Source organism: Elephantulus edwardii, unplaced genomic scaffold (assembly GCF_000299155.1).
Source record: "Elephantulus edwardii isolate Elephantulus edwardi_28Jun2011 unplaced genomic scaffold, EleEdw1.0 scaffold00249, whole genome shotgun sequence".
In the NCBI taxonomy this organism is placed as follows: domain Eukaryota; kingdom Metazoa; phylum Chordata; class Mammalia; order Macroscelidea; family Macroscelididae; genus Elephantulus; species Elephantulus edwardii.
Window position 1 is genome coordinate 4141971 of NW_006399999.1, and position 20717 is coordinate 4162687.

Genomic DNA, 20717 nt, shown 5'->3' on the forward strand with positions numbered 1-20717 from the left:
TCCAGTGCTGCTAATGCCTCATTTGTTTTCTCTGCAATGTTCTGCATTGTTTTTTTGAGCTCCTCCTGGTCTTTGCTTGTAGTGTCCTATAATTCATCAAGTTTGTCTTTCATCCATTGGATATATTCAGTCACTCCTCTTTTAAATTCTGTGTCAGAAAGTTCCATCAGGCTTTCTGGCTTCAGGGAATCCACTGATACTGTGTCGCCCTTTGTGAGTGACATCTTGCTTTGCTCTTGTGTATTGTGTGGGATAGTTGGCTTTCTTCGAGACATGGATACGTTCTTTATCTGAAGACAATGTTCTTGAGATCAGTTGGGCAGCTACCGAACATGTGCGTTTTTCTGAATTTCTGACTTCAGAGAAATGTCGGTTCAGAGCCTGCTAGGGCAATCTCTTGTTGGTAAGACAGGTCAATGTCCTCCCTATTAAAGGCAAGTTGATTACCCAGATGTGTAGGCACTGGTGTGGAACCAAGTGGGGTGAGGCAGGGAAAGGGTTGGGGTGATCTCAAGGGCAGGTCAAATACTTGTGGGACCTTGCTCAAAGCTCTGCTGTCTCAGTGTGCTCACGATTTGAATTCCTGCTGTCTGTTTCCTACCCAATGGTTTTCTCAGTGTTCCCTGCCTGGTGGCACTTACGCAGGTGCCCTCACACAACAACCCCTGCTTCAGCAGGGTCCTGGATCCGACAGGATCCAAAAAGTCAAAGTCAAATTCCCACCGACACACTAGCCTCTGGCTGGTCTGCATTGTCCACAGAAGCCAGCTGGCTGGCTAGTTTTGGGCAGTTGGTGTAGCCCAAGAGAGCTCGGCCAAATTCCCCACCTGTGGGCACACCCTTAGGTGCTCTCCCAGGTAATCAGCAATGCCCCAGTAAACCCAGCGAGGATCCTACCAGCCTTTCTCCTGCCAGATTAGTTCCACAGCAGCTCGGCTGATAGCTCCAGGTGATGGTTGGATCCGCGGTGGTGCAGACTTTCATGCTTATTTAGAGAGAACAGAGAACCTGAATAGGATAAGCACTTCTGAAAAACAAAAATTAAATGGGAGACATAGCACACCCTTACATCAAGACCAACTACACAGCAGTAGTAACCAAAACAACATGGTACTGTGTCATTACAGGCACATTGACTAATGGAAGAGAATTGAGAACTCAGAAATAGACTCATCTATCTATGATCAGCTGATATTGGACAAGGAAATAAAACTTACCAAATGGGGAAATGGCAACCTTTTAAAAAATGGTGCTGGCAAAACTTGACTGCTCCCTGCAGAAAGCTGAAACAGAATCCACATCTCACACCATACATAAAAATTAATTCAAGGTGGATCAGAGACCTGGGAGTAAAGCTCACAGCCATTAAGTTCATTAAGACACATTGAGATCAAGGTTAGATTTCATAGTCTACAGTATAAAGAGACTGCCAAATACAGCCAGAAATGCGTAATCTGGAGAGGACAAAATTGGTGAATGGGACCTTCTAAAGATAAAATCCATGTGTGCACCAAAATCTTTTCCCAACTGGGTGAAAAGAAAACCTGCTGACTGGGAACAAACATTTGGCAATACCATTTCAGACAAGGGTCTCAGCAAAAGTTTCCAAAATCCTACAGGGCCTCCACAAAAGAAAGACTGATAACACAATTAAAAAATTGATAAAAGACATGGAAAGAAGTTCCACAGAAGGAGATATTTAGATGACCAACAGATGCGTAAAGAAATGCTCAAAATCAGTAGCAATTAGAGATGTAAATCAAACCCACAATGAGATGCTATTTCAACCCATTAGCAGTGACAACATCTAACAGGACAGCAAGTAATAAATGTTAGAGAGGATGTGGAGAGATAGGAACTCTTAGATAGTATTAACAGGATTGTAAAATGGTACAACCACTCTGGAAGGCTGTTCGATGTTTCTTCAAAAAGCTGAACATAGAAATTCCATATGACCTAGCTATCTCTCTGCTTGGAATATACTCCGAGAAAATGAAAACTGAGCTACAAATGAAGATTTGTAAACCAATGTTCAAAGCAGTGTTATTCGCCATCACAAGAACATGGAAACAGCCAAATATCCAACCTCAGTTGAGTGGATTGAGAAATTATGGTACATTTCACACAATGGGATACTAAACAGCATGCAGGAGCAATGGTTTGGAAAATCACTACCTAACATGGGAGGAATTAGGGAGCTTTAAGTTAAGTAACTCATTTCCACAGGACAAATACTGTATAAGACTATTATTGTAGCAATATATAGCTAGTAAAATGTGCATAAGGATCCAAGGACGGGGAGGGTTGCAGCAAGTAGCAAGGGCGGGCAGAGGGTCACATAATTTGATGGGTAGAGGTAGTGGTGGTATGTTGTTTCTGTTGTTATATACCGTTGAGTCACTTGCAACTCATAGTGACCCTATGTACAACACCTCTAAACTCTGCTCTGTCCTGTGCCTATCTCATGGTCTCCGACACACTCATCCTGATTGCCCCAGTCACCGAATCAATCCACCTCCCAGAGGGACTTCCACTCCTGCACCTGCCCTTCACCCTCCCAAGAATGATGTCCTTCTCCAAAGACCAGTCTCTCCTTAAAACATGACCTAAGTATGTCAGACGAAGTCTCAGAATCCTTGCCTCCATGGAGCAGCCCTGTTTAACAATCTCCAGGATGAATCTGTTTGTTTTCTTAGCAGTTCATGGTATCCTCAACACTCTGCTGCAACACCAAAGCTCAAAAGCATCAATTCTTCTATCCTCCCTGGTCTTGTCCAGCTCTCTGACGCATAACAAGTGATTGCAAAGACCATGACCTGTACCAGACTCACCTTAGTCTCCAGAGACACACCGTTGCTATTCAGTACTTTAGAGAGGTCCCTAACAGCAGACTTTCCCATCGCAATACAAGCAGGGTTGTGTCATCTGTATAATGCAGATTGTTAATAGATCTTCCACCAATCCTGATGCCGCATTTCTCCTCACCGAGCCCAGCCTCCTGGATGATCTGTTCTGCATACACTTTGAAAAGGTATAGAGATAGGACCCATCACTGTTGTACGCCCTTCCCAATTTTGAACCATGTACTATTTCCTCGCTCTGTTCTGATGGCTGCCTTTTGGTTCAAGTATAAGTTTTGCATTATCACTATCAAGTGTTCTGGGATTCCCATTCTTCTCAGAGTCAGCCATAGTTTGTTATGATCCACACAGTCAAATACCTTTGCATAATCAATGAAGCACAAATAGACATTCCTCTGGTACTCCAGCGGACGACCCCCAAGGCTGTGCAAAACTCGGTCGTGGGACTTTAGAAAGGGCAGAAGACAGGCGAAAAGACAAGACACCTCAGCAGAGCTAAAAATCGCCACCCATACAGGTACAACAGAAGACCCCCAAGGCTGCACAGAACTCCATCGGGCCCTTAGGCCTCTGAGCCTCTGACCAAGAAGAAACTATCTACACACCATTTCCACAGGGCACATCTTCTCCGTTCGTGACACATTACCACTAAACTTAGGAGACTCTGGTCACAGCATAAGAAACTGTTAGCAGCTGATGAATCTGGAATCACAGTAACCTAGGAAGCTTTAGATATAAGCTATCAGATCAAGGGCTAGACAATGGGAGATATATGTTGAAGGGACTGGGTAGAAGTGGAGGGATTTCTTGATGGATGGTGGAGCAAAGAAATAAGTGGGTCAGCACACTTGTGCCAAAGACAGGGACAACACCAGAACTAATGGTTAATTCCACAATAAGGGATATATTTTCACTTTTTCTGTAAAATGCTTATCTGTTGGATACTTCTCTAACTCTGAACATTCAGATTAAGACACACTAGGAAGAAGGACTGGCCATCCACTTCCAAAATATCAGGCCTCTGAAAACCCTATGTACAACAGTGGTGGTATAGGATATGGAAAAGATTCAGTGTGAAAAATGATTTATAAGAACTTTGTAAGTAAACTAGTACCAAATAAAAAGCATATTTAAAGAAAACACACAACAAAGTAATGAACGAAGACAAGATGTGCTGTGGGATGATATAAACAGTATCATCCATGATAAAAACAAAAGGTCAGTACAGAGATAGAGGAGGAAGAAAAGACAAAGATGGATATCTGAGGACATGCTGAATATTGTACAGGAATGATGGGAAGTCAAACAAAGAGAGGAAAGGAGGAAGTTAAAGTGCAGAACAGAAAATTTCAAAGGGCAGCTCATGAAGACAAAGCATAATATTATCATGAAATGTGCATAGTACTCAAGTATGAAAATCAAAAGTGAAGAACTCTCCAAGAATTTCTCACACAGAAAGAACTAAACAACAAGTTCAAGCTGTGAGTTGCAATACTTAAAGATATATAGGTGGTAAATACAAAGATCTAGAAAGCATAAAAATAAGATGGAAAGAATATACAGAATCTGCACCAAAAAGAATAGGGTGACAAAGAATCTTTTCAGGAAGCTGCATATGATCAAGAACCAACAATGATGAAGAGGAAGTTCAAGTTGCTCTAAAGTATTTCGCAAAAAATAAGGCTGCAGGAATTTACGGAGTATCAATTGAGATGTTTCAAAAAACAGATTCACCACTGGGTGTGCTCATCAGGTGTGTCAGGAAATCTAGAGGACATCTATCTGTCCAACTGACTGAAGAAATCCTTATTTATTCTCAATCGTCAAAAATGTGATTGTACAGAAGGTGGAAATTGTTTAACAATGTCACTAAAATGACATGAAAACAAACTCTTGCTTAAGATTATAAAAGAATGAATAAAATAAAACATTGACAGAGAACAAACTGGGTGTAGAAGAGGCCATGGAACTAGGGATATCATTGCTGACACCAAATGCATTATGGCTGAAAGCAGAGTACCAGAATGATGTCTATTTGTATTTTATAGAGCATGTAAAGGTATTTGACTGTGTTGATAACAACAAATTATGGCTAACGTTGAGAAGAATTGCAACCACAGGATACCTGATTGTGGTAACATAAATCCTATATTTTAACCAGCAAGCTGTTGTCCAAACGGAGTAAGGGAACATTGTTGTTCTTATGTGCCGTTGAGCCACGTGCGACTCATAGCTACCCTATGCACAACATCCCTAAACCCTGCTCTATCCTGTGCCAATCGCATTGCCTCTGACACACCCATCCCGATTATCCCAGACACTGAATCAATCCACCTCATAGAGGGTCTTCCCCTCCTATGCCGTCCGTCCACCCTCCCAAGCATGACGTCCCTCTCCAAGAACCTCTCCCTCCTTACAACATGTCCAAAGTATGTCAGACAAAGCCCCAGAATCCTTGCCTCCAAGGAGCAGCTTTGTTTAACCCTCTCCAGGGTGAACCTGTTTGTTTTCTTAGCCTTCCATGGTACATTCCACTCTTCTCCAGCACCACAGTTCAAAGGCATCAATTCTCCTTCTACCCTTCCTAGCCATTGTCCAACTCTCTGATGCATAGCAAGTGATTGCAAAGACCATGGCCTGTACCAGACACACCTTAGTCTCCAGAGTGATACCATTGCTCTTCAGTACCCTGGAGAGGTCTCTAACCGCAGACTTTCCCATCACAATATGTTTTTTTATTTCCTGGCTGCTGGTGCCAATAGTGTTGACCATGGAGCCAAGCAAACTAAAGTTCTTAACAATCTCAGTCTCTTCACCATCCATCCTGATGCCACCAATTGGCCCAGTGGTGAGAATCTTTGTATTCTTGACATTGAGCCTCAATCCATACTGAAGGCTGCAATCCTAGATCCTCTGCAGTAAGTGCATGAGGTCCTCCTCAGTTTCAGCAAGCACGGTTGTGTCATCTGCATAATGCAGATTGTTAATAGATCTTCCACCAATCCTGACGCCACGCTTCTCCTCACAGAGCCCAGCCTCTTGGATAATCTGTTCTGCATACAGGTTGAAAAAGTATGGAGATAGGACACATCCCTTTCATACACCTTTCCCAATTTTGAACCATGCAGTGTTTCCCTGCTCTGTTCTGACGACTGCCTCTTGGTCCAAGTATAGGTTTCGCATTAGCATGATTAAATGTTCTGGGATTCCCATTCTTCTCAGAGTCAGCCACAGTTTGTTATGATCCACACAGTCAAACGCCTTTGCATAATCAATAAAACACAGATAGACATTCTTCTGGTATTCCCATTGCCTGGTTAAAAATCAAGAAAGGAGTGTGTCAGGGATGTGTCTGTTCTCCATAACTTCTCTATCTATATGTGGAACAGATCATTCAAGGGACTGAACCTTAAGATGAAGAGTTTGGCATCAAGATTGGAAGAAGACTTATCAACAACTTGCATTATGAAGATGACAGAACCTTAATCAATGAAACTGAGGAAGACTTGAAGTGTTTTCTGGAGAAGGTCAAAGAATGCAGTCTTCCATGTGAATTGAAAGTTCAACATCAAGAAAACAGTGATCCTCACCACTGGAACAATAGGCAGTATCATGATAGCCGGATAAATGACTGAGGTTAATTATTTCATCTTGCTTGGATCCACAATCAACATTCTTGACACCAAAAGTCAGGAAACCAAAAGACAAATTGCATTTGGAAAGTCTTCTGTCAAGGATCTTTATATAGTGCTAAAGAGAAACTATGTCAATTTAGAGACTAATGTAAACCTAATCTGGGCCATTGCTTGGTATATATCTGACAGGTGGTCATTGAATGAGAATGACAAAAGAAAAATCGGTGCCTTTGAGTTGTGGTGCTGTAGAAGAGTATTGAATATACCATGGACTGCCAAGGGAACAAATAGATCTGTCCTAGAGAGGGTTAAACCAGTTTTCTCCTCTCTTAAAGTCTATTGTTGTTGCTGATGATCAGTGGCATGGCCTGTGACCAGTTTCCCCAATTGATGCAGTTCCCCTTCAGGAGGAGTATACAAAAAAGAAATCACCACACAGTGTGGAAAGAAAAACATGTGTGACAGCTGATCCAAGCACAGCACAGGTATGCCTATGTTTCCCAGAAGCCCACATGTCAAGGATGACACCCTCAATACTTTGGGGCCCAAAGGCCACAGACCCTTGAGCCAAGAAAACAATATTATATACCTGATCTACAAGACATATCACCCTCACCTGGGAAACTATTCCGTTTTTACCACAGTGTACTACAAATGGAAGAGAAGAGGCCCTAAACAAAAAAAAAGTCCATTCTTGATCAGAAGTTCAAGGCAAAGGACTTTTCCTCAGAACTCTCTGAGACAGGAAACCTTCCATGATACTAGTATCTGGTATTTGGACTGGCTGTAACAGAAAAACTGGCAGCTCCTTGGGGCATTCAGAATCACATTAGCCCATAAAGGTTGAGATATAAGCCATCACATCAAGGGCTGGATAGGGAGAGATAGGTGTTGAATGGAGTAGGTGCGAGTAGAAAGGAATGCTGGTGGAGTAGGGAAAGGAGTGAGTCAAGACACATGTGTTAAGGGCAGGGACAACACTGAATCTATTGGTTATGTCTATAATTGGGAAATATCTTTCATCTGATCTTTTCCATAAAATGCTTGTCTGTCGGATAATGTTCTAAATCTGAGCATTCAAATTAAGACAGACTAGGAGTAAGGATTGGCCATCCACTTTTGAAAGAGCAGGCCTCTGGAAACCCTACGTACAACTAGCAGATATGGCAACTGAGTATGGAAACACAAAATAGGGTAATAGTTACAAGCAAACACTAATGATTGGAACATGGACTATGAGAACCACGAATGTAGGAAAATTGGAATGCATAAATATTGACATACTAGGTATTGGCAAAATGAGATATACTGGCATGAAACATTTTGAGTCAAAACCTATCATATGATCTACTATGCTGGAGAGGAAAAGATGAGAAAAATAGGGTTACTTTCATAGTTTAAAAATCCTTTTCTAGATCTGTCTTGAAATATAATGTTGTGAGCTACAGGACAATATCCATATGCATACAAGAAAGTCCAGTGAATATCACCATCACTCAAATATATGTATCAACAACCAGAGCCAAAGAGGAGGAAATAGAAGATTTCCACCAAATCTGGATTTTGAAGCCAGAGATTGATCAAACATGCAATTAAGATATCTTAACTTAATACTAATAGATGACTGGAATGCAAAAGTTGGGAACACAGAAGAAGGATCAATAGTTGAAAAAGATGGACTTGGTGACAGAAATAAAGCTGGAGATAGATTGACAGAATTTTGCACAATCAAGGACTCATTGGTAATTCATTTTATAAGAAACATAAACACAGGCTATACACATGGATTTCACCTGATGATATGCATATGAATAGGATTGATTACATCTGTGGAAAGAATGGCTAGAGAAGCTCAATATCAACTGTGAAGAATAGGCCAGGTGCTGACTGTGGAACAGACCACTCATCAACAACGTCATGACCAAGTGGGGTTCATAACAGGAATTCATGGATGGTTCAACTTCTTCTTGTTGTTGTTGTTGTTATGTGCCATTGAGTCACCTGTGACCCTATGTACAACAGCCCTAAACCCTGCTCTATCCTGTGCCAATCTTATTGTCTCTGACACATCTGACCCTATTACCTCAGTCACTGAATCAATCCATCTTATTGAGGGTCTTCCTCTCTTGTGCTGTCCCTCCACCCTCCCAAGCATGACATCCCTTTTCAAGGACTGGTCCCTCCTTGCAACATGCCCAAAGTATGTCAGACGAAGCTTCAGGATCCTTGTCTCCAAGGAGCAGCCTGGTCTTACCCTCTCTAGGATGAACTTGTTTGTTTTCCTAGCAGTCGATAGTATATTCAGCACTCTTCTCCAGCATCACAGCTCAAAGGCATCAATTCTCCTTCTATCATCCCTAGTCAGTTTCCAGCTTTCTGATGCATAATAAGTAATTGCAAAGGCCACAACCTGAATCAGGCACACCTTGGTCTTCAGACTGCCATTGTTACTCTTCAGTACTTTGGAGAGGTCTCTGACGGCAGACTTATCCAATGCAATTCATCTTTTAATTTCCTGGCTGTTGGTACCAAGAGTATTGATTGGGAGGCCAAGCATACATAAGAGAAACAGTTATTGTAATTTGTCACATTAACAAAGAAAAGAACAAGTAACACATGATCATATATCAAATGATGGCAAAAAGACCTTGGACAAAATTCAACGGCTCTTCTTGATTAAAACAGTCAGCAAAATGGGAGTGAATTAAACCCTTTTGGACCTAAATGGGAATAGAATCAAACACCATTGGACCTTGTCCATTATTACCCAATCTTTTCAGTTCCCTCCCAGATCCTTCCCACTTCTCCACCCAACAAACTATGCAACTTTGTGGCTTCACACCTACCCATCCTCACTTTTCTGCTCCCACCCCTTCCCCTCCTGGGTCCACATACATGTTTTATTAGTCATCCTTCTATTTTTATAATAATGGTCTTATGCAGTATTTGTCCTTATGAGACTGAGTTGCTTCACTCAGCATAATGCTCTCCAGGTTATTAATCTTATAAAATATTATGCATTGGAATGATTATATGAAACACAAGATGAATGAATAATAATTTGAAACACAATGTATACAAACTTTGTGAGTAAACCAATATAAAATTTTTTAAAAAGGGGAAAAATATATACAACTGAAGAAAATGGTAATAGAGGGAAATTTCCTTAACATAGAGAAAAGTATACACACAAAGGCAAAAGTCAGCATTATTCTCAATAGAGAGAGACTAAAGGTATTCCCTTTATGATCAGAGACCAGACATGGATGTCCACTGTCACCACTTACATTCAATATTGTGTTAAAAGTTTTAGCTAGGTTCAATAAGGCAAGAAAAGAAAATAAGTGGTATTCAAATTAGCAATGAATTGGTGAAACGCTTGTTATATGCAGCTTCGATAGTATACAGAGAGAAAACCTCAAATCCCAACCAAAAAACCTGTTAGGCCTGGTAGACTAATTGAGTAATGTGACAGGTTACAAGATCAACATTAAAAAAAATCAGTGACATTTTTTTACAGCAGCAAAGAAAGCATGGAAAAGGAAACCAAAAGCAATAGTCAATCAAAAGACTAGATATTTAGTAGTATACCAACTGTTGTTGTTATGTGCCATCGAGTCACCTGCGACTCATAGCGACCCTATGTAAAACAAACCTAAACCCTGCTCGATCCTGTGCCAATCGCACTGCCTCTAACACACCCATCCCGATTATCCCAGACACTGAATCAATCCACCTCACAGAGGTTCTTCCCCTCCTATGCCGTCCCTCCACCCTCCCAAGCATGATGTCCCTCTCCAAGGATCTCTTCCTCCTTACAACATGTCTAAAGTATGTCAGACGAAGCCCCAGAATCCTTACCTCCAGGGTGAACCTGTTTTTTTTCTTGGCAGTCCAGGGTACATTCAATACTGTTCTCCAGCACCACAGCTCAAAGACATCAATTCTTCTTCTATCCTCCTTAGTCATTGTCCAACTCTCTGATGCATAGCAAGTGAATGCAAAGACCATAGCCTGTATCAGACACACCTTAGTCTCCAGAGTGACACTATTGCTCTTCAGTACCCTGGAGAGGTCTCTAACAGCAGACTTTCCCATTGCAATACTTTTTTTAATTTCCTGGTTACTGGCGCCAAGAGTGTTGACCTTGGAGTCAAGTGAACTAAAGCAATTAACAGTTTCAATCTCTTCACCATCCTTCCTGATGCCACCAATTGGCCCAGTGGTGAGAATCTTTGTATTCTTGACATTGAGCTTCAATCCATACTGAAGGCTGCAGTCCTTGACCCTGTGCAGCAAGTGCATCAGGTCCTTCTCAGTTTCAGCAAGCAGGGTTGTGTCATCGGCATAATGCAGATTGTTAATAGATCTTCCACGAGTCCTGACGCCACACTTCTCCTCATAGAGCCCAGCCTCTTGGATAATCTGTTCTGCATACAGGTTGAAAAGGTATGGAGACAGGACACATCCGTGGCATACGCCTACCGAATTCTGAACCATGCAGTGTTTCCTTGCTCTGTTCTGACGACTGCCTCCTGGTCCAAGTATAGATTTAGCATTAGCACAATCAAGTGTTCTGGGATTCCCATTCTTCTCAGAGTCAGCCACAGTTTGTTATGATCCACACAGTCAAACGCCTTTGCATAATCAATGAAACACAGATAGACATTATTCTGGTATTCCCTGCTTTCAGCTAAGATCCATCTAACATCAGGTACAATATCCCTAGTACCACGACCCCTTCTAGATCCAGCCTGGACTTCTGGCAGTTCTCTGCTGATGTGCTGTTCCAGCTGATTTTGGATAATCTTCAGTAGAATCTTGCTTGCTTGTGAAATTAATATTGTTCTATAGTTTCCACACTGTTAGGTCACCCTTCTTTGGAATAAGTACAAATATAGATCTCTTCCAGTCAGTTGGCCAATTGGTTGTTCTCCAGATTTCTTGGCACAACTTGGTGAGCAATGCGTCAATTGGTATACCATCTTGTTCTTCAGCTCCTTGAGCTTAAGAAATGCTGAGTGAGTTCGGCCCTTTTGATTTTCCGACTTCAGCTCCTTATGTGGTTTAAAATTAAGAAGAGAGTGTATCAGGGTGGTGTTCTCTCTATATACCTATTCATTCTGTATGCTGAGCAAATTATTTGAGGAGCTGCATTCTATGAAGAGGAATGTGGTATCAGGATTCGAGGGAAACATCAATAACCTACATTATGCAGATTATACAATCTGGCTTGCTTAAGGTGAGGAAGACTTGAAGCACTTGCTGCAGAAGATCAAACAATACAACCTTTAATATAGATTGCATCTCAAGGAAATAAGGATTCTTACCACTGCACTGATAGGATAGGCAATGTTATGATAGATGGAGAAAAGATTGAAACTGTCAACAACGTCATCTTACTTGTATCCACAATTAACATCTGGGGGTATATTATTTGCCAACGCCTTTAAGGCAGCTGAGATTATTCTTCCTTCACCACTATTTGTTTTTAATCATGTGCTACTTCTGGAAATGGTTCAGCATCAGTCAATTATATTTGGTAACATGGTCAAGCATTCTTCTAAGTGGCATAGGATTGGTCTGTCCATTTCTTGTACAGAGGTAACTCATGGTTGCTGAGATGCTAAACACTGTGACACAGACGTGTAGATTGCAATAATGGTTACCCATGGTGGACAGTGTTTGCTCGAGTTCCCCAATTAAAACAAGCTTGGAAGCAGGAGTGACATCCACTTGAACTTGAAGAAACAATGAAAGTTATACAAGTGTTCAGGTAGTCATCTACAACTCAACAGCACTTAACAACAGCATGAGTATATTTCTTTTATCCTCTTTAGATATTCTGATATTATATTCAATATTTTGCCTATAAAACCTTTCAGTATTGCAACTTGAAACTTGAATTTTTTTTTCCCTTCAGTTTGTTCAGCTTGAGAAATTCCATTTGGCTTTCCAAGTCCAAATCCTTGCACATTTCATTATAGTCCTTTATTTTGTTTTAAATTGTCTTTTGAAATCTTCTGTTCAGATATCTTTTTTTAAAATGAAATTTTATTTTAATTGTGATTTTAACAAGTGTTTACAGAGAAGTTAAATATTCTTACATTCATTGTTGCACAAATTATTCCCTCTCCCAGTTAACTTTTTTCAATATTCATTCATTGTTGTACAATTATCTGCCCCCTGCTCCAGCCCTCTTTGCAGTGATGTACCTCTTATTCTGGCCTGTTGTTATACGTATAATGCCTAATCATATATTAATTTTAGACCGTTCTTTCTTTCATCTGTTCTAATTCAATGGTCATTGTCATTATCTATTCTCTATTATCTATTATCCTATTCTCTTCTCAATTCCCTATGTCAGAACTGCTTTATAATTGAGGTACTACGCAGTATTTGTTCTTTTGTGACTGAGATATTTCATTCAGCATTATGTGCTCCAGGGTCACCAATGTTGAGTAATGTTTTACGAGTTCATTGTTTTTCAGTGCTGCATAGTTTGGCACTTTCTTAAAAAGTTGGAAATAGAAATACCATTTATCCTACCAATGTCACTACTGGGAATATACCTTAAAGAAATCATAACTGCCATCCAAACAGATATATGCACACCCACACCCACACTTACTCCTGCATTATTTACAGTAGTAAAGAGATGGAAGCAACCCAAGTGCCCATCAAATAAATGGATAGGAAAACTATGTTATATTCATACAATGGCATACTATGCAACATTGTTCAGATCTCTTAACTCAGCATTCTTCCTCCTTACTTGGCCTCTTCCCCCCGCCCCCCCAATGAAGCTTTCAAAATCTCTTTTGGCATCCTTTTTGGTCTTTTGTTTCTTTCCTGTCTTTTTCGTGACCTTTTACTTTCTTCATGTATGAACACATCTGGTTCAGTAATTAATGGTCAGGGCATCAAACCTACTTTTAAGATGGTTTTTAGATTCCACTGGAATACATTCAAGTTTATATTTTGATTCTGATGAACTTGTTTTAATTTTCTTCAAGTTCACTTTGAACTTTCAGTTGGTGGTCTGTTTGACAGTCAGACCTGGGACCTGGTTTTGACTGCTGATCGTGAGCTTCTGAAACTAACAATATTGTTGTTGTTATGTGTCACCTGCAACTCATAGTGACCCTATCCTTGCCCTATCCTGAGCCAATCTTATTGTCTCAGATAGATCTAATTCCATTTCTCTAGTCACTGAGATAATCCAGCTCATCCTAGATCTTCCTCTCCTGCTCTGTCCCTCCACCTTTCTAAGCATGATGTCCCTCACCATGGACTGATCCCTCTTGACCAGGTGCCCAAAGTCGGAGTCTCAAAATCCTTGCTTCCAGGGGGCAACCTGGTTTCACCCTCTCCAGGACTAATGCAACTATTAATAGACCTTTGAAAACTATGGACAGTGGAATAATACTTATTTATAAGCCTCCTGAGGATGAGCGCCGTGGTGGTCCAGCTCAGCGTCAGCGAGAACACTTTCTGCTGCTGCGACCTGGGCGCCCCCGGGCCGCCCCCGCCCAGCCCCGGCTTCCCCGCCTCGGTCAGCGTGGTCATCAAGGACCGGCTGGCCGACGCGCTTGGCGTGCCCTCGTCCAGCAGCGGCCTGGCCTCGGAGATCAGCAGCGAGATCTCCACTTCCGAGATGAGCAGTGAGGTGGGCTCCACGGCCTCGGACGAGCCCCCCGCCGGCGCGCTGGCCGACAGCAGCCCAGCCTACCCGAGCGAGCCCCGCTGCGCGCTGCACCCGGCCGGCCTGGCCAGTGCCTTCCAGCGCCAGCTGTCCAGCACCACCTTCTCCAGCGCCTTCTTGGACAACGGGCTGGACAGCGACGACAAGGAGCCCATCGAGGGTGTATTCAGCAACGGCAGCCGCGTGGAGGTGGCCGCGGATGTCCACTGCGGCCGGGCCAAGGACAAGAAGGCGCTGCAGGGCCCAGCGCCTGCACCCACAGAGGCCAGCGACGAGGGCATCGTCATCAGCGCCAACGAGGACGAGTCGGGTCTGCCCAAGAAGCCGGACTTCTCGGCCGTGGGCACCATGGGCCGCAGGAGGGGCAATGGCTCGGTGGCCCCCCAGGAGCGCAGCCACAACGTGATCGAGGTGGCTGCTGACGTGCCCCTCCGGAAGGCGGGGGGGCACTTTGCCGCGCCGGCCCAGCCGGACCCCAATGACCAGTTCATCATCCCGCCCGAGCTGGAGGAGGAGGTCAAAGAGCTCATGAAGCAGCAGCAGCAGCCCCCCCAGCTGCAGCCGCCACCCCCACGGCAGTACCCGCTGGACCCCCTGCCAGACTTCTACGACACGCCGCTCTGACCCTCGCGCCGGCCTGGCCAGGCCCGACCCGACCCGAGCACTATTTAAATAAACTAAAAAAAAAAAAAAAAAAAAAAAAAAAAAAAAAAAGAAAACAATTCTTATAAATGTATATTTGTCGAATGTTTTCTTTTTATTTTTTGCATATTCCTCTCCTTTTATTCTTTTCTTTAATTCACATTTTTCCTTTCCCCCTTCTCTTTCCCCTTAGTTTAATTTATTATATTCATTCATTTATTATTGCATAATTTCCTCCCTCCTCCTTCTCCAGTGCATTTTGCACTGTACCACTTATTCTGGACTGTTGTCATACATATAATTCTTAATAATATATTCCTTTAAATAGTTCTTTTCTTCATCTGTTCCAATATAGTGTTTAGTCTCTATGTACTCTTTTCCTATTCTCCTCCCCATGTCAGTCCTGCAATGGTATTATGAGTGGTATTATGCAGTATTTGTCCTTTTTTGATGGAGATATTTCACCCAGCATAATGTTCTCCAGGCTAATCCACATTATGCCATGTTTTACAAGTTCTTTTTTCAGTGCTGTGTAGTATTCCATTGTGTGTGTATACCATAGTTTTTCTATCCATTCATTTGTTGATGAGCACTTGGGCTGCTTCCATTTCTTTGCTATTGTGAATAATGCAGCAATAAATATGGGTATGTATACATCTGTTTGAATTTCAGTTATGATTTCTTTAGGATATATTCCCAGTAGTGGCATTGCTGGGCTAGATGGTATTCCTATTTCCAACTTTTTGAGAAAACATCATACTGTCTTCTATAATGGTTGCACCATTTTACACTCTCACAAACAGTGAATAAGGGTTTCAATCTCTCCACAATCCCACAACCATTAGTTGTTTGTTATTCTGTTGAGCTTTATTATTTTTGATGGAGTGAGATGATATCTCATAATTGTTTTTATTTGCATCTTTCTGATAGCTAGGGATTTTCAACATTTCTTCATTTGTTTGCCATCTGAATTTCTTCTTTGGCGAAAGTGTTTATTCATATCCTGTGCATATTTTGCAATTGGGGTTTTTACCTATTTCTTGTTGAAGTGCTGGAGTAGTCTATTAATTTTAAATATGAATCCCTTATAAGTTTACCATTACCAAATATTTTTTCCCAGTCTGTGGCCTTCTTTTTTACCTTGTCAGAGAATTTTTTTGGTGTGCATAACGATTTGATATTTAAAAGGTTCCGCTCATCTATTTTGTTCTCTCCTGGTTGTAGATTTTTCATTATGCTTGAAAAACTGTTCATAGTGCAGATTAGGGCTTTTAGAGTTCTTTCAAGCTTTTTTCAGAGGAAATTTATAGTCTTTGGTTTTAACTCCAGGTCCTTGATCCACCTTCAGCTGATTTCCATGTATGCTGTGAGGTGTGAGTCTTGCTTGAGTTTTCCAATTGTGCCAACACAATTTGTTAAAAAGATTGTCATTTTCCCATTTAAGTGATTTTGTCTCCTTGTAAAAGATCAGTTGAGCATAGGTAAATGAACTGATTTCTGAGTTATCAATTCTATTTCATTGATGTATGTGTCTGTCACTGTACCAGTTCCAAGCTGTTTTGACCACTAGGGCTGTGTAGTAGGATTTGAAATCAAGGAGTGTGATGTTTCCTACCTTGTTTCTCTTTTCCAGGAGTGCTTTTTCATATTCGGAGTCTCTTTCCATTCCAGAAAAATTGGAAATTGCCTTTTCCATCTTGTTGAATAATGAAATTGATGTACGTATTGGGATTGCTTTGAACTTGTAGGTTGCCTTTGGTAGAATTGTCATTTTTCACAATATTGAGTATTCCTATCCATGAGCATGGAGAAATGTGGCATCAAGATTGGAGGAAGATTCATCAACAACCTGCATTATGCAGATGACACAACCCTGCTTGCTGAAATTGAAGAGGACCTGAAGCACTTGCTGCAGAAGAAGGTCAAGGACTGCAGCCTTCAATATGGCTTGAAGCTCAACATCAAGAAAACAGAGATTCTTACCATTGGGCCAATTGATAGCATCAGTATGGATGGTGAAGAGATTGAGATTGTTAACAGTTTTGGTTTCCTTGGCTCCACAGTCAACACTCTTGGTACCAGCAGCCAGGATATCAAGAGACAAATTGCATTGGGAAAGTCAGCTGTCAGGGACGTCTCCAGAGTACTGAAGAACAATGATGTCAGGCTAGAGACTAAGGTGCCCTTGATCTAGGCCATAGTCTTCACAGCTACTTGCTATGCATCAGAGACCTGGACAATGACTAGGGATGATAGAAAGAGAATTGATGCCTTTGAGCTGTGGTGGTGGAGAAGAGTGTTGAATATACCATGGACGCTAGAAGAAGCACAGGTTTATCCTAGAGAGGGTGAAACCGGGCTTTTCCTTGGAGGCAAGAAATCTGAATTTTGTCTGACATGCTCTGGGCATGTTTTAAGGAGGGACCAGGCTTTGGAGAGGTTTGAGAGGGTGGAAGGACAGTGCAAGAGAGGAAGACCTTTGATGAGATGAATCAATTCAGTGATTGGTGTAATGGGAGTAGGTGTGTCAGAAATGGTGAGGTTGGCACAGAGTAGAGCAAGATTTAGGGCTATTGTACATATGAGTCGCAAGCAACTCGATGGCACATAATAAAAGCAACAACAATCCATGAGCATGGTAGATTCTTCCATTTCTCCAGGTCTCTTTTTATTTCTTGTAGTAATGTTTTGTAAATTACTTTGTAGAGGTCTTTTGTGTCTCTAGTTAGATCTTCTTTCAAGTATTTAATCTTGTGGGTTTTTATTGTGATAGGTATTGTTTTCCTCAGTTCCTTTTCTGTATTCACTTTGTCACTATAGAGAAATGCAACATATTTTAGTATGTTGATTTTGTACCTTGCTACTTTGCTGAATTTGTCGACAATGTTCAGTAGCTTTCTTGCTGAGTCTTCAGAGTTTTCTAAGTATGCTGTCATAGCATCTGCATATAGAGAAAATTTTATCTCTTCTTTGCCAATTTGGATATCTCTTGTTTACTTCTCTTGTCATTATTTTCACTAAGACTTCCAGTACAATATTGAATGGGAGAGGTGATGATAGTCCTTCTTGCCTAATTCGTGTTGTCAAAGGGAAAGTCTTTAATATCTCTTCATTGAGAATAATATTGACTCTTGGTTTTGCATATATACTTTTCACTATGTTGAGGAAATTACACTCTATTTCTATTTTGTTGAGTGTTTTAATAAGGAAAAGGTGTTGGATTTTGCTGAGCAAAACCCTGCTTGAACATGAATGGGTAACAAAAGAAGTTAAAATTGAAATAAAGAAGTTTCTTGAAACAAATGACAATGAAAACACAATTAACAAAACCTCTGGGAAATAACCAAATCAGACATCAATTTATAGCAATAAGTAAACACATCAAAGGGGAAGAAAATATGATAATTGACTCTCTAACTCAACGTCTTCAAAAAGTTAAAAAAGAACATCAAGAAAACCTATCAACATAGGGAAAAAAAAAAGGAAACTATAAAAACCAGGGCAGAAATACGTGAAATACAAACCAGAAAAACAATCGAAACCATCAACAAGACCAGGAGTTCATTCTTCATAAAGGTCAATCAAATTGACAAACCACTTTCTAGCAAAACTAACAAAGTTTATATATTTATAAATATATAAACATGGTAACAGGTGAATGAGACACTAAGCCACCAGAGTCCCTTTTCGTATGAATTGTTGTCCCTATGTGCTGTAGAGTTGACTGTATCTCAAGAAACAATACCCTGCTCTATCTTGTGTCATTCTCACCATCTCAAATATGTTGTTGTTGTGTTGTTAACTGCCACCGAGTCATAGGCAACTCATAGAGACCCTATGAATGAAAGACCTGGTCACTTGTATAACTTCTATCCTTTCTCCAGGTTCATAGGGATTCCAGAGGAAAGCTGTTTTGGAAGTGGATGCCACTTCTGCTTCCAAGCTTGTTTTAATTGGGGAGCTCCACCAAACACTGTCCATCATGGGTAAAAGAATTTAACCCTAGCATACTCAATAAACCATTTTCTTAAATTAATCTCTCTTTCTGATTTCTGTCAAACTGGAATTCAATCGTAGTTGACTCTCCAGTGGATTTTCAGAGACTCTAAATTGTACTAGAGAAGACTGCCCATTTTCTCCCAGGAAGCAGCTGGTGGATTCAAATCACCAGCTTTTGGGCTGGCAACACAACTTCTTACCCATTCATAGAATAAATAAATGTATTGGCAGCAGGAGCACCAAGGAACCAGTTTAAAGAGGTAACAAAGGCTTGCTTAAAAGAAGTGCCAGTTCAGAGACCCTGTTTGTGCTTTCAAGAAATCAGTTTCAGGTAAAAAAGAAGGCGCCAACCCTGGAAAACTGAGGCACTTCTATTTTCAGTACTTACCTTTTTGGAAACCAGAGACACTCTGCTGGAGAAATGTCCAGCCAACTCCCCACCTCCACCTCCAGCCTCCAGTTGAGGTGCTAGACAAATGAATGAAGTGATTTTACAGCTCAATTAATCTCCCAGATAAACAACAATCTCATCAACTGACATATTGTGGAATAGATATGCTGCTCAAATATACTTGAGCTTATTTGTTACAGTCACCATGTCAATCCAACTTGTTGAGGATCTTCCTCTCCTATCCTAAGCCTCCACCTTTCCAAGCATTATGTACTTCTCTAATGATTTGCCCTTCCTAACAACATGCTAAAAATGTGGGATAAAACATCACCATCCTTGCTTCCAAGGTGCACCTTGGTGACACTTTCTCCAAGACAGACTTGCTCATTTATTTGGCTGTCCATGGCACATTCAAGACTTCTTTTCAATACCACAACTCAAATATATCAAGTCTTCTTCTATCACTTTTAGTCATTTTCCAAAAACATCTTGGTCTTTAAACTGATGTCTTTCTTGTCTGCAATTTGAAGACACCCTAACAGCAGATTTTCCTAATGTGACACTTCTTTTGATTTCTTGGCTGCTAATACAAAAGGCATTGATTATGGATCATAATAAGATTAAATAATTGACAACTTCAATCTTTTCTCTGTCATGATGTTGTTGCAGAGTGCTCCTTGGAGGCAAAGATGATGATACTTTTTTTATTCCTTGGAGAAGGACATTATATTTGGAAAGGAACAGGGTTAGTGAAAGAAAGGAAGACAATCAGGTGGTTTGACATGGTGGCTGTGACAATGGACTTGAGTGTGCCAGAGATTGTGAGGATGGTATGGGATAGGATAGTGTTCAGATCAGTTGTTCAGAAGATCGCTACGATTTGTACTTGACTTCCTGACACCTAACAACAGCAACATAATGATGTTGCACTATCAGTCCAATTGTGATGACTTTAATTTTCTAGATATTGATATGTAATCTATATTGAAGGCTGTCATCTTTAATCTTCTGCAACAAGCACTTTCAATCCTCCTCACTTTCAGACAGCAAGATTATCTTCTGCATAATGCAGGTTGTTAATGAGTCTTCCTCCAATCCTGATCTCACATTCTTCTTCATAAAGTCTATCATCTTGCATGATTTGTTCAGAATATAGATTGAATATATATGGCGAAAGGATACAACCATGACACATACCCTTCCAGATTTTAAATCATACAGTGTTCCCTTGCTCTGTTCAGACAACCACTTTTTGGTGTAGGTATAGGTTTCACATGAGCACAATTAAGTATTCTGGGATTATCATTATTCTCAGCATTAACCATAATTTGTTATGTTCCAAATTCAAATGCCTTTGCATATACAATAAAATAGATAGGCATCCTTCCAGTTTTCTCTTCTTTCTTCCAAGATCTATTTAACATGAACAATAATATATCTGATGCCACCAACTCTTCTAAATCCAGCTTGAATTTTGGCAGATC

The 20717-nt window shown here is 41.0% G+C and overlaps 1 pseudogene; it reads left to right on the top strand.

Annotated features, from left to right (window-relative positions):
• The first annotated feature begins 13946 nt into the window (after positions 1–13946).
• LOC102843901 lies at positions 13947–14825 on the top strand (annotated as a pseudogene).
• Positions 14826–20717: the final 5892 nt, after the last annotated feature.